The 11327-nt window shown below is 41.4% G+C and overlaps 1 protein-coding gene and 1 pseudogene across 4 annotated transcripts in view; one reads left to right on the top strand and one right to left on the bottom strand.

Moving 5' to 3' along the window:
- Nucleotides 1-6091: 6091 nt before the first annotated feature.
- The window catches only part of LOC147003970 (uncharacterized), a 108308-nt pseudogene continuing 103072 nt past the window's right edge, over nucleotides 6092-11327 (bottom strand).
- Ccser1 (coiled-coil serine rich protein 1) overlaps nucleotides 6555-11327 on the top strand; it is a 1169843-nt gene continuing 1165070 nt past the window's right edge. For 3 of the 4 annotated variants that reach the window (XM_029478490.2, XM_085840568.1, XM_085840567.1), the window contains exon 1: nucleotides 6555-6690. The gene's annotated coding sequence lies outside the window, so the exon portion shown is untranslated. Of the gene's footprint in view, nucleotides 6743-11327 lie in introns of all 4 variants that reach the window. The other variant, XM_021165504.3, reaches the window with a different exon arrangement.

Genomic DNA, 11327 nt, shown 5'->3' with positions numbered 1-11327 from the left:
GAAAGAGAAGACAACTTAAAAAGGATGACACAGACAAAAGACTACAAATAGTTTAAAGGAAAATAAAGTCTTTAAGATAAAAATTGAGTAATAATACACTGCTATTATCACAGATTGTGAATAAAAGACTGAATTTACGTGATAAAATCGCTCCTTGTCCTGAATACAGTGCTTCAGAGATATAATGATGAGCAAGTCTTTCATGACCCCATCTTTGGTTTCTAATCCAGTGCTGAAGGCGACTGGCAGAACTGTGTGATAACCCCTAAGAACCCTCAGTTTTGCATGCTCATCCTCACTTTAAATATAGATAGAGCCTGTGCATATCATGATTTTTCTCAGGTGATTAGTAATATTATATGCACAGTCAAGCACAGATAAGAAGATTTTCTCAATCCTTCTAACACAATCCCAGGACTCCTTTAAAGGCAGCGTTTTCTCAAGTTGGTGGAATAAGAGGACGTTAAGGATGTAAATTGCAGGGATTTGAAGCTTCTCTTGCCAGCTGAAGCGCCTCATAATCAGGAAACAAAGGTCTCAGTCTCTGAAATACAAGAGCAGGATTCTGCCAGTGAGAATGAATTTGGACAGACGTGGCTGTGTATCTCAGGGACTCAGTATGTGAAATAAACTTTGCTTTCAAGTGTGTGATGGTGCACAGAGTTTTCTAACTTTCGGAACTATGATCCAACTGGCTGGCATCACTTTAGAATATCCGTGCATTTGTGGGAGTTTGCTACACAAAGTAGGAATCTGACGCGGCTTATTTCTATTTCATGTGGTTTACTGGAGGGCAGGGATGGGACACCAAGGCTCCCTCTTATAGGTGGCTGGTATATTGGCACATATGGCACCTGTCAGATGGTGCTGAACATTGGGGATATAGGGCCTTCTTCTCCTTTGTCACAGTAGGTAGTTTACAGCACAAGAGCATGTGTCCCAGGAGCACAGTAATAAGTGGATGGCAATGACAGAGCTAGGAAATCACACACCATTTTCACCAATGGTGAGGTCTTCACATAAGTCCACTAAAGTCAAGTGGAGACCTAAATCCTAGCACTTAGTTTTCCCCAGACATCGTCAGAAATTCGTGATAGGAGGGATGCGTGGCAGGTGTATTTGAATCATGCAATTTAGTGACAAACTCCTATCCTAAGTTTTTATTTTAATTTAATTTTGTGTATGTCAGGGTATGTGTGCATGGGTGTGTACATCAGTGTGTAGGCACTCACAGAGGCCAGAAGGCACTCAATCCCAGGGAACTGGGTTATGTATTAGCAGTTTTGAGCTGCCTGATACAGTTGCTGATAACCCAATTCTGGTTTTCTGTAAGAACAGCATGCACTCTCCTAACAGCCGAACTATTTTTCCAGCTCCAATCTTGTTTTATTAATGTTAGTGCTTGGAGGGAAAGTTGGAAGCAATGTATGAGAATGAAGACATCGTTGTACCCAATGGCAGGTTAGAGGTGTCAAGATGTTTAAAGGATTATCAGTGTGTTTGAATGTAAAACATAAATCCACCTGATAAACTCCAAAATAACAAATGCCAAGAATGTTGACTTTAAAATTAACCTGAATTTCTAGAAACACTCAGACATTATGAATGGAGATTAAATTTTTTGAACACAAACATTCTATTTTAATATTGGTTCATATTTTGGTCAGCAATTTGGAACACATATCTTATTGCTATTTTTGAACATTTGTTTAATGTGTATAACACAACAGTTACATCTCATTTGGGTTTTCAGATATGAAAGAGCTAAGAAACTAGAATATTTTCGTTCTCTTAGGTATGAAAGGGAGGAAAATTTTTTATTAGGTTTGAGGATTTGATTTGACTTTATATTTCTCAGGGAATATACTTTTTTTTTTTTTTTTTTGAGACAGGGTTTCTGTCACTTTGTAGACCAGGCTGGCCTCGAACTCAGAAATCTGCTTGCCTCTGCCTCCCAAGTGCTGGGATTAAAGGAGTGCGCCACCACCGACTGGCCGGGAATATACCTTTTTATTATAGAAAATGGTTTTTATTGTAGAAAATACTATTAAATAAATGTAAAACAATACTATTTGTCCTCAGCAGATTTATACTTTTGTTCATCTTCTGTACCTGAATGATTAGGAAATAATTGATCCTCATTAAAGAATGAACCAGACCTAAGGAAAACTCACTGTTGGTAAAGGCCAAAGTTTTGATGAAATAGTGTATAGGTTTGGAAAATTAAAATGGCTTAAATTTGATATAATTTTATAAATCAAAATTTCACAATATGTTTTCTATAAATGACAAAAGCTATGAAATGCATTTTCACGTGTTAATTACAATTCACATGTCTGTGGCTCCTGCTGTGATGTTTTGTTCAAAAGAGGTCTCATTTGTGATGCTGCCAGTATAGAAGCTGACAGATGGTAAAACCAGTTTCCAGCTTCCCAGAGTACTGGTTTAATGTGGCTCAGACTCTTTTATTAGTGTTGTTTGCTTATTATATATTCAAGTAGTACAAATATGTTCTCTTTTCAGTTTTATTCTTGCTATTGCTATATTTATATCTATACATATGTTTAGGTTACTTTCAAATTTTATCAAGATACTGTTCTTAGGGGTAATTTAGATGATGCTTTTCAGTGTGTCAACAACTGTGTGTTTGAATGAAATATGTGTTACCATGTAGGTGCTAGGACCATATACAATAGGAAACTCAAAGCCCAGTTTTTTGGACATAGATAATATTAACAGATATACTCACTAATTTGGTAAATTAAAAAAATATTGTGCTTAGATGAACTAAATTAATCAAACATGGTAATTACCTCCCCCTCTCTCTTCCCGTCTCTCTTCCCTTTTCTCTGTCTTTTCACATACACGCACACATTACTAAGCAAGAGTTATCACAAGTATGCTTAGGAAAAAAAATAATTTTTCTTGTCTTCTGTGCCTTATTATCCGGATGATTACCACAATCAATGTACTTCCACATTAAGACTACAATTTTGGTGTTTTCTGGTCCCAGAACTGCAGTTGAGTCAATCTTGATCCAGTTTCTCATCCAGTCCTGCTCAGCATGAATTGCTTCTCTTCTCCTCAGTTACCCATTGGCAACTTTCACGGGATAGCAGCCATCATAAAGAACAACACCTAGGAAAGATTAAAGAAAGAGATGCAAAATTCTTTAAATTTTGGGGTGTGCATGTGTCTGTGTGCATGTGGAGGCCAGAGGTTAATGCTAGGTGTCTCCCTCACTCACTTTTCACCATTTTTTTTTTTTTTTTTTTTTTGAGACAGGGTCCCTTACTGAACCACAGCTCAAAGATTTCCCTTGCCAGGCTGGCCAGCAAGCCCTAAGGTCCTTTTGTCTTTCCCTCTTCAGCAGCAGGATTACAGGTGTGCACTGCTGTCTGTTCCTGGCTTTTATGGGGATGCTGGGGATGAAACTCAGGCTCTCATGCCAGGTAGAGAGCATTTGGCTACTCACCCATATCACCAGTTCTTTATCCACATAGTTTTGTAAATACAGTAAAGTTAATTCAGTTTCTAAATTATTTTATAGCTAGTAGCTGGGTAGGAAAGAAAGAAAAAAACACCTCTATTATTTTTTCTGAACCCCACTTCTAGGTTTTAGCGGTGCTACGTAGGAATGCCTAATTTGGCTCATTACTGGTCGGAATGCAGTGCACATAAGGAGCACATATGTAACTGGCAACCTAATTTTTCTGCTTTCATCAAAGGCTGCAATGCCAAATCTTCATTCAACTTGCCAGTTAGATACACTTGGGAACCTAACAGCAGCATGCACATAAGAGATGAAAACGAACAAACTGGAAGGAGTCATTAACTTTCTGTTTTTCTATCACAACAAAAATTATCACATTGAACGCACTGCAACTGGGAAATTCCACTTGAAAGATGAGGCAATCTTAAAAGAGAATAATTCATTTACCAACTTCCTCAAGTGTCCATTAGAATTCATAAACGATATTTCTAGCATGGAGGGTTTGTTTTTTGTTTTTGTTTTTTGTTTTTTAAAGAAAAATAAAAAATAATGAAAATGAATCCACTTTTCAGAAGTGTGTTTTCAGGCACATATTCCATATGTTTTTTAGTCCAGTGCACGTGAATTCAAATCTTTATTTGGGAAAATTTCATAAAATAAGGAAATGTTAGCTTTTGTGTCTTAATGAAAACAGCAACTGACAGATTGCCATGGTTCTCACCAATTAGGAATGCAATTTGTGAGTGTGAAAACTGCTGTCAGTTGTGGTTACCAAAATGCCCTGGAATATCTCCTATAATTTTGAAGTATGTATTATAGAGTAATAATCATTACTGACCATAATGAAATAAACAGTACCAAGTCCACTAAATGGTCAGAACTTAGCCAGCATCATCAAGCACTGTCCTTCAAAAAATGAACAGAACTTTTAAAAATGTCTCTTTACAGCTTGTAACTCATGAGCTGAAAATGTTTAGAAATAACTTCTTTTCAAAATTGCCTTTTGCAGTAATCACAGATTTCTCCCACTGAAGACTGTGGTACAAACTTTCGTAACTTTTCCATCCATGGCTTTGAGTATTTTCAGATTTTTTAAAAAGTCCTTGCCCATTCCTAAAAGTGATCAGATTGTAAGGCTTTCTTACACCGTGAAAGAAAAGAGACGTGGCACTGGAGAGAGTTTTAGGTCAGCCTATTAACAATTGTCTAAAGCTCTGAGGAAGGGCAGCAAGCAGAGTGAACATCCTTGTTGTGTCCTTTCTTTATGTGACTTGATATGTCTGAACAACTCTTAACAGACTCATTGCAGGAGACATGGGAGAGTTGGGTATGGCAACATTTACTCGAGAAAGGTAAATTAAAAGGCTTGAGGCTGGGAAGATGGCTCAGTGGCTGGTGCTGCTTGTGCAAGAGTGATGACCTGTACTGACCCTATACTGACCTGGCGACCCCCAGGACACTCCCCCCCCCATGGGTGTGATAACACACATAGCCCTGGGCCTTTCACCACACAGAATCTCTTGAAAATTCTATGTGCTCTAGCCTGAGTACCTAGAAATGAAGGCATCATGTTTCAACAAGGTGGGCAGAGAGTACGCACAGAGAGGTATGAAATGCACATATTTTCAGCCACACATATGAACACAGACGTCAAAGAAACACAAACCCTTACACGTGCATGTTGACGAATGTTAAATATGCACTTGCCATACCCCACACAAGAAGAAAAATGCAGCATCAATTTTGCTATCACCACCCTTCTGAGTGTCTTGCTTTGTTATATAATAATAATAATAATAATAATAATAATAATAATAATAATAAACATATAGCAGAGATACTCTCACAGAAGAACATATAACACCCACAATCATATTCATTCAAAAGGTATACTTCTTGTACACCCAACCTCCACAGCCACATCGTAGGAGTCAGACAGATTAACCAGAAGATGCATACAAATATGCACACGTACTTGAAGCGTAGGCTGTTAGACTTTCGCACGCATGCTGGCTGCTTCCAAACAAAGTAGTACACCAGGCATGAAGAACTTAAACTTTGAGAAAGAAGCTTCTAAAAGGTGCCAGTAAAAACTCTAAGGTATGACCTTAGGAACATATTATGTACCTCGAAATGGTCCCATATTCTAGCAGAATGGGTTAAATGTTTCTGCGAGAGTTAAATGGTTTCCATGTGTTGTACTATCTGCTAAAGGCATAAATATAAGGGATGGGAATGAAGAAGAGGACGAATGGGAAATTGTTCAGGTCCCAGTACAACCTTAAAGGATATGATGCAGTGCAAGGGGAGACAGGATCACGGGGAAATGAATTAGGTAAACAACTGCACCAAGCATCAAAAATATTTCCATCTCTGAAGAGATACATTTTCTTCAAGAGGTCACCAGTCTAATGGTGTCAAGCTGGTTCCGGACTCTGGAATGCTACTGAGGACCGCAAGAGTAGGCAGAGGAGTCCACTCCCAGCCAATCCCAAGGTTTCCATTCTTACAATCACTGCCACAAATGGTTACTGGGAGGCGTGACCTGTTTAAAGGGAAGGAGGCCGGCTCCTTGTTACCTTGTTAGCTAGAGAGTTGTCAAGACGATCGTGGGGCGGATGACACGGGAAGACCCAGACAGAACACTGCAATAACTCCTATTTCCAGGAAGAAAAAGACAGTATCTCTGTCACAGAGAGCCCAGGCGCAGCGCTGTCCCATTCTTCAGCGTCCCGCCGCGCGCGCCCCTTACTGCCCTGGCGACTCTCAGGGCGCGGGGATCTGGCGCTCGGCGGGCTCCGCTCCCTCCCCCGATTCGGCCGCGGGTGTGCGCGTGTCGCCGCGCCAGGCTGCGTGCGCGGAAGCCAGCGACGCGGTTGGCCGACGCCGCCCTCGGGCTGCCCCCGCCCGGCCCGACACTGTCACCCGCTCCGAGGCCGCGGCGCCGCCTCCTGCCGCCAGGAGCGCGGCCTGCCCGGGAGGCGCTCGCTGCAGCCGCCCCGCGGCCCCGCTGCGTACACCGCCGCCCACCCGCGGCCGCCGCGCGCCCCGCCCGCTCCCATCCTCGCTCAGAATGACTGACTGCGAAGCTCTGGCGGAGCAGCCGCGGTGGCGCAGGCGGGAGCGGCGGGAGGAGTGCTGAAGACAGCGGCCGAGCCAGAGTGGACGCCGCGTCGGGACCAGCCCGCAGTTCCAAGGTAGCGACGCGGTGCGCGGGACTCGCGTGGGGCCTGGACTGAGCGCGACCAGGTGACTCGCCCGGGCTCGGCCGCCGGCCCAGCGGGGGGTTGGGGGGGGGACTCGCCTGGCGGGCGTGGGCACTGCGCGGCGTGGCCCGCTCCTGCAACCCGGGGGTCTCGGTCGTAGAGTTGGCGCGGGCTCCGGTTGCGGAGCCGGGGCGGGGACGGTGCGGTGGGGCAGGCGGAAGCTCCACGCCGACCGCCCCTGCCTCCGGAGCCCGCCACGCAGAGTGGACGGATTGCTTTGTGGCGCACCCCGGGATCGCGGGATGCGGGCGTGGGGTGCTCCTGCGTGTGTTCTCGCGCCCGGTCACCCGGGCGGAAAGTGAACCCGGCGCTGACAGCAGGTGGCTGTCAGGCCCCTCACCTTTGGGCTTGAATCTTAGGGACTCGCGCACACGGTGCCAGCGCCTAGGGAGCGTGCGCGAAGGGGCGACCGAGGGATTTGTGAATGGTGCTTCTGAGAGGAGGCTGTGCCTTGCTGATGCAAAGGGGCTAGTATCCCGAGTGAGAAGAAAGGCTATTTATGGCAGAGTTGTGGGGTTTCCTTCTGTGTACGCTGAGCCCCTCCTGCTTGGAACTAGAAGCTATTCTGCAATTCTGCTTTTTTTTTTTTTTTTTTTTTTTCCCTTCTGGAACCTGCTCTGTAAAACGAAAGAAGGAAGTCTGAAATAGACTCCGGTCTGTACAGGTAGAAGTGCTCCTTGGAGGTCATGAACCCCTGCTCTGACATTTCTGAGACTCCTAGCTGTCTGTTCCTCTTACCTCTTCAGGTCCCCACAAAGACCACAGGACGGAAAACCTGCTTGCTTTCAGCAGCTTTCACTGGTCAAACCATTGCAGTTGAGCACTTTCCTTCTGAAATGAAACACACACCCTCCATTCTTCCCTTCCCATAAGGGCTGTTCAAGGAATGTTCACCTATTTTACACGAAGAGGTGTTATTCAAAGCCCCTGGGAGGATGTTGCTATGTGAGTTTATGTCGACACAAACTCTTTAAATCTAGTTACTGGGGACAACCTAGAGTAGTACTCTTCATCTAGGCTATAGAATAATTAGTTTGTTTTGGTTTCCCTTTGTGCTTTCTTTAAACAGGTGCCAATTACAGGGTCATAATTTGAAGCTTAGATGCAAGTTGGGTCAGTGTCTACCAGAGTACCTTAGCAAATTTATTATGCCCTTTGAAGAAGCAAACTATGTCTCTATATAACTGCTGACTGGACTGTGACAGTGGAACATGGCTTCAATTAATTGTAAGCTGAATTGTCCTTAAGACTGCCATATATAATGTTTTTGTTTTTTAAATAAGACTGAAATTCCATATTACATATGACTGCACCTTTGGTAGACACACACACACACACACAAAGCAGTCAACCTATTATTAGAGTGATTTGTCTTCACCTCGTTTAATTAAAGAGACTGACCAGAACTGTTTTGATTTTTAAAAAAAAATGTTTGTGTGGTAAGCCCCAGGTTAAAGAGCTTTCCCTAACAGTTCGTTCATTTGAATAGAGTTAAGAGTTTGATTACATACACATATATGAACATATATAGATACATTTATATGTTATCTATCTATCACCATCTATTGTCTATGAATTACTGCTAGTTCAATGTGCATTTGCAATGCTGGAGTGTCTTGTGGGACTCTGACCATACAACATAGATATAGTTCCATTACTGTGATACTGGAAGTCATATTTATGGAATATTCTTAATGTCATTGGAATTGGTTATTGTTTCTTATTTTAAAGTTCTTTCTAGTACTATGTTAGTTGATATTAAATTCCAGAAGTAGAAAATGAAAGATTTATGATCTAACAGTAGTAATTTGCTTTTTTATCATACTTTATTATTCATCATAATACTCATATTAAAGCCTGTCTTGAGACACACAGGGACTTTTTTCTATATACTCTACTCTTCAGGAACACATGGACAGTTTGAAGGAATCTGATGTGAATACTTAAAGACAGAGTTAACAGCCCCATGATAGCATGGAATTACAGGTCTAGTGAGGAGTCCAGGGGTTCAGAGAGTGGCAGTAACATTTAGTACTATATTTTGTCTGAAAAAACATCAGTAGGTGGGTGAGACTTTGTCTTTTATTAAAGGGCTCATAAGATTAGTAGGTTGTGGATAACAAGACCACAGATCTAAGATGCAAATCTGGCGTAGAGAACAGTAACGATGACATGGAAGATAAGTTTGCTTTGCAATAGATTTAGATATCGTTAAATATTGGACCAGTTGGGCCTGTTCTGATGGAAAACGTTTAATGACTTCTCTTCTTGGAGTTTGTGGTCAGTATTTCTGCCCTTGACTGGCTAAGTCTGTGTGTTTTATAATAAGTAGTTTATTTTTTGTCTTCTACAATAGTGAAGTACTTGTAGGGAAATGGTACTGGGTGTTTACATGTCTCCACATCACATTAAGGCACAGTAGAAAGTCTGTGGGACACCATCTCTTCATGTTAGGGTGGTAACTACTTCCTTACTTTAACATCTTGGGTCTCTTCCCTAAAGAAGAGATAAGGTGTAGGACAACAGTGCTGATGAACATCGATAGAATGCATAACATTTTATTATCCTGTATATGCATATCCACTAAATAATTTATTTACTCATATTCATTTGGTAGATTTGTTGGATAGATTCGATTTTATCTCAAGTTCTTACATGTAGTGAAATGACACTTTGGCCACCTTTACATGGCTTGCCATGAATATAGTACAATGATTTTCAGCCTGTGGGGAAGTTTTCAGAATAGTAGGAATACTTTCAAAGATCATTTTGCTATCTCTTAGCAGGAAATTGCATTACTAATAGTAGCATGACCTATCAGTATTCTATACTTGTGTGTGTGTATGTGTATGTGTGTGTGTGTGTATGTGTGTGTATGTGTGTGTGTGTGGTAATTTTTATGGTACAAAATGAACCCTGACAGTCTTTTACGAAGATACAGCCTATATGTAATGGCTGTATATGAAGTGAGTGAGAATTTTTATAGAAACATCGAATGTTAAAAATGCATTTTTTTTCATTTTACAAGCATAAAGGTAAACAGTAGAGTTGACTTGAAGCCTGCCTATTTAAGATGACAGCACAGAAGTATATTATAGTGACAGTAAAGAAATTATACAAACACTACACGTGACTTTCAATAACCAAATGGAATTACTTTCAGATTAGCTGAATTAAAAGATTTTCACATCTCTCTATGTTTTGACAGTGCATGGATATGCCCTCACCAAGGAAAAGCCTCTTAAATCAGACTTCATAATCATGTGTGAGTGGAGTGATATCCAGCCCAGCCAGGCATAGATCAGCCCGTCTCTCTGTCAGCTGATCTCTTTGCAGTGTGGTTTTGGATTGGATGTCACAGGTGTATCATTTTGATAATGTATCCTTGGCTACTATATGACTGACAGCTTCTGTGTGATTTCCCTACTGGGTACTGACAAAACCTACTAGCTTTATATAAACGACATGAGCCTTTATCAGCCATATGATCTTTACTATGCTGGGTGTCAGTTAACAATAAATAATGAAATGTGGGCTGAGGGAAGCAGGAGGAACAAGGAGAGGCCGAGTGGAAACATCCATGGAAGAAACATGCTTTATTTTGAAGCTAAAGGTAAATATGAAGTCATAAAACCAGCCATCTGCAACTTCAGTAAACCACAAAATATTATTTAAAAAAAACTGTTTGCCTGTGTAATACATTAAAAGGAAAAGTGATAGTGGTCATCTGTGTTTATAAACATCATCCATATGATATTAAAAATGTTAAAAATATTTCTTCTTAGTGACTGGAAATGAAGCTGTTTGGCCAAATTACTTAGAACTTTGAAAGTGGCTTCAGGACTTAATACTTATACACACTGCATCATAAATGCATGGTCTCAAAGCCCTACTCGTGCAGTGAAGGTAGATAAGATCTACACACCTTCCTGAGTCATGTCCATGTGTTTACTTCCTGTATCTCCTTCAGTAGAACACTTGTCCTCACTTGGCTCTCTTCTTTCCCCTCCCTTCTCTAATCCAGATATCCGGTTGTAAGTTACTTCTCTTGGTTTTCTGTGCTAAGTCAATTGCCCTATTATGTATTGTTTTATATATGGGTTCTTCTATTATGTGGCACATACTGCAGATTTTAATTGTATGTATCTTTTGGAATTGTTTCCATATCAAATTACAAGAAGTTACCAGTGCCCACCTTATCGATATTCAGCAAACACTGGTTGACTAAATGAACGAATAATTACATGTCTAGTGGCTTGTGAGGTGGCTCACTGGTTAGAAGCACTTGCTGCTCTTATAGAGGACCCAAGTATGGTTCCCAGCACCCCCATTGTATCTCAACTCCCATTCCAAGTATCTAACACTCTCTTCTGATCTCTGCAGATGTATTCATGCACATGGGTCACATACGTACATACATTGAGTCATACCATTATAAACATACAATCAAGTAAATAAACATTTTAAAAGAGCAGGGTTTATACCCTCACCCCAAGGAGCTTCTTCCTCCAAAGAAAGCCCTTTTAAGAAAGATTTAAAATCGATGGTGTCTCTAGAGCATTGATAAA

This window comes from Mus caroli, unplaced genomic scaffold, assembly GCF_978045245.1.
Source record: "Mus caroli unplaced genomic scaffold, Mus_caroli_1 scaffold_7, whole genome shotgun sequence".
NCBI lineage: Eukaryota > Metazoa > Chordata > Mammalia > Rodentia > Muridae > Mus > Mus caroli.
This window is presented reverse-complemented; position numbering and strand designations above follow the sequence as displayed.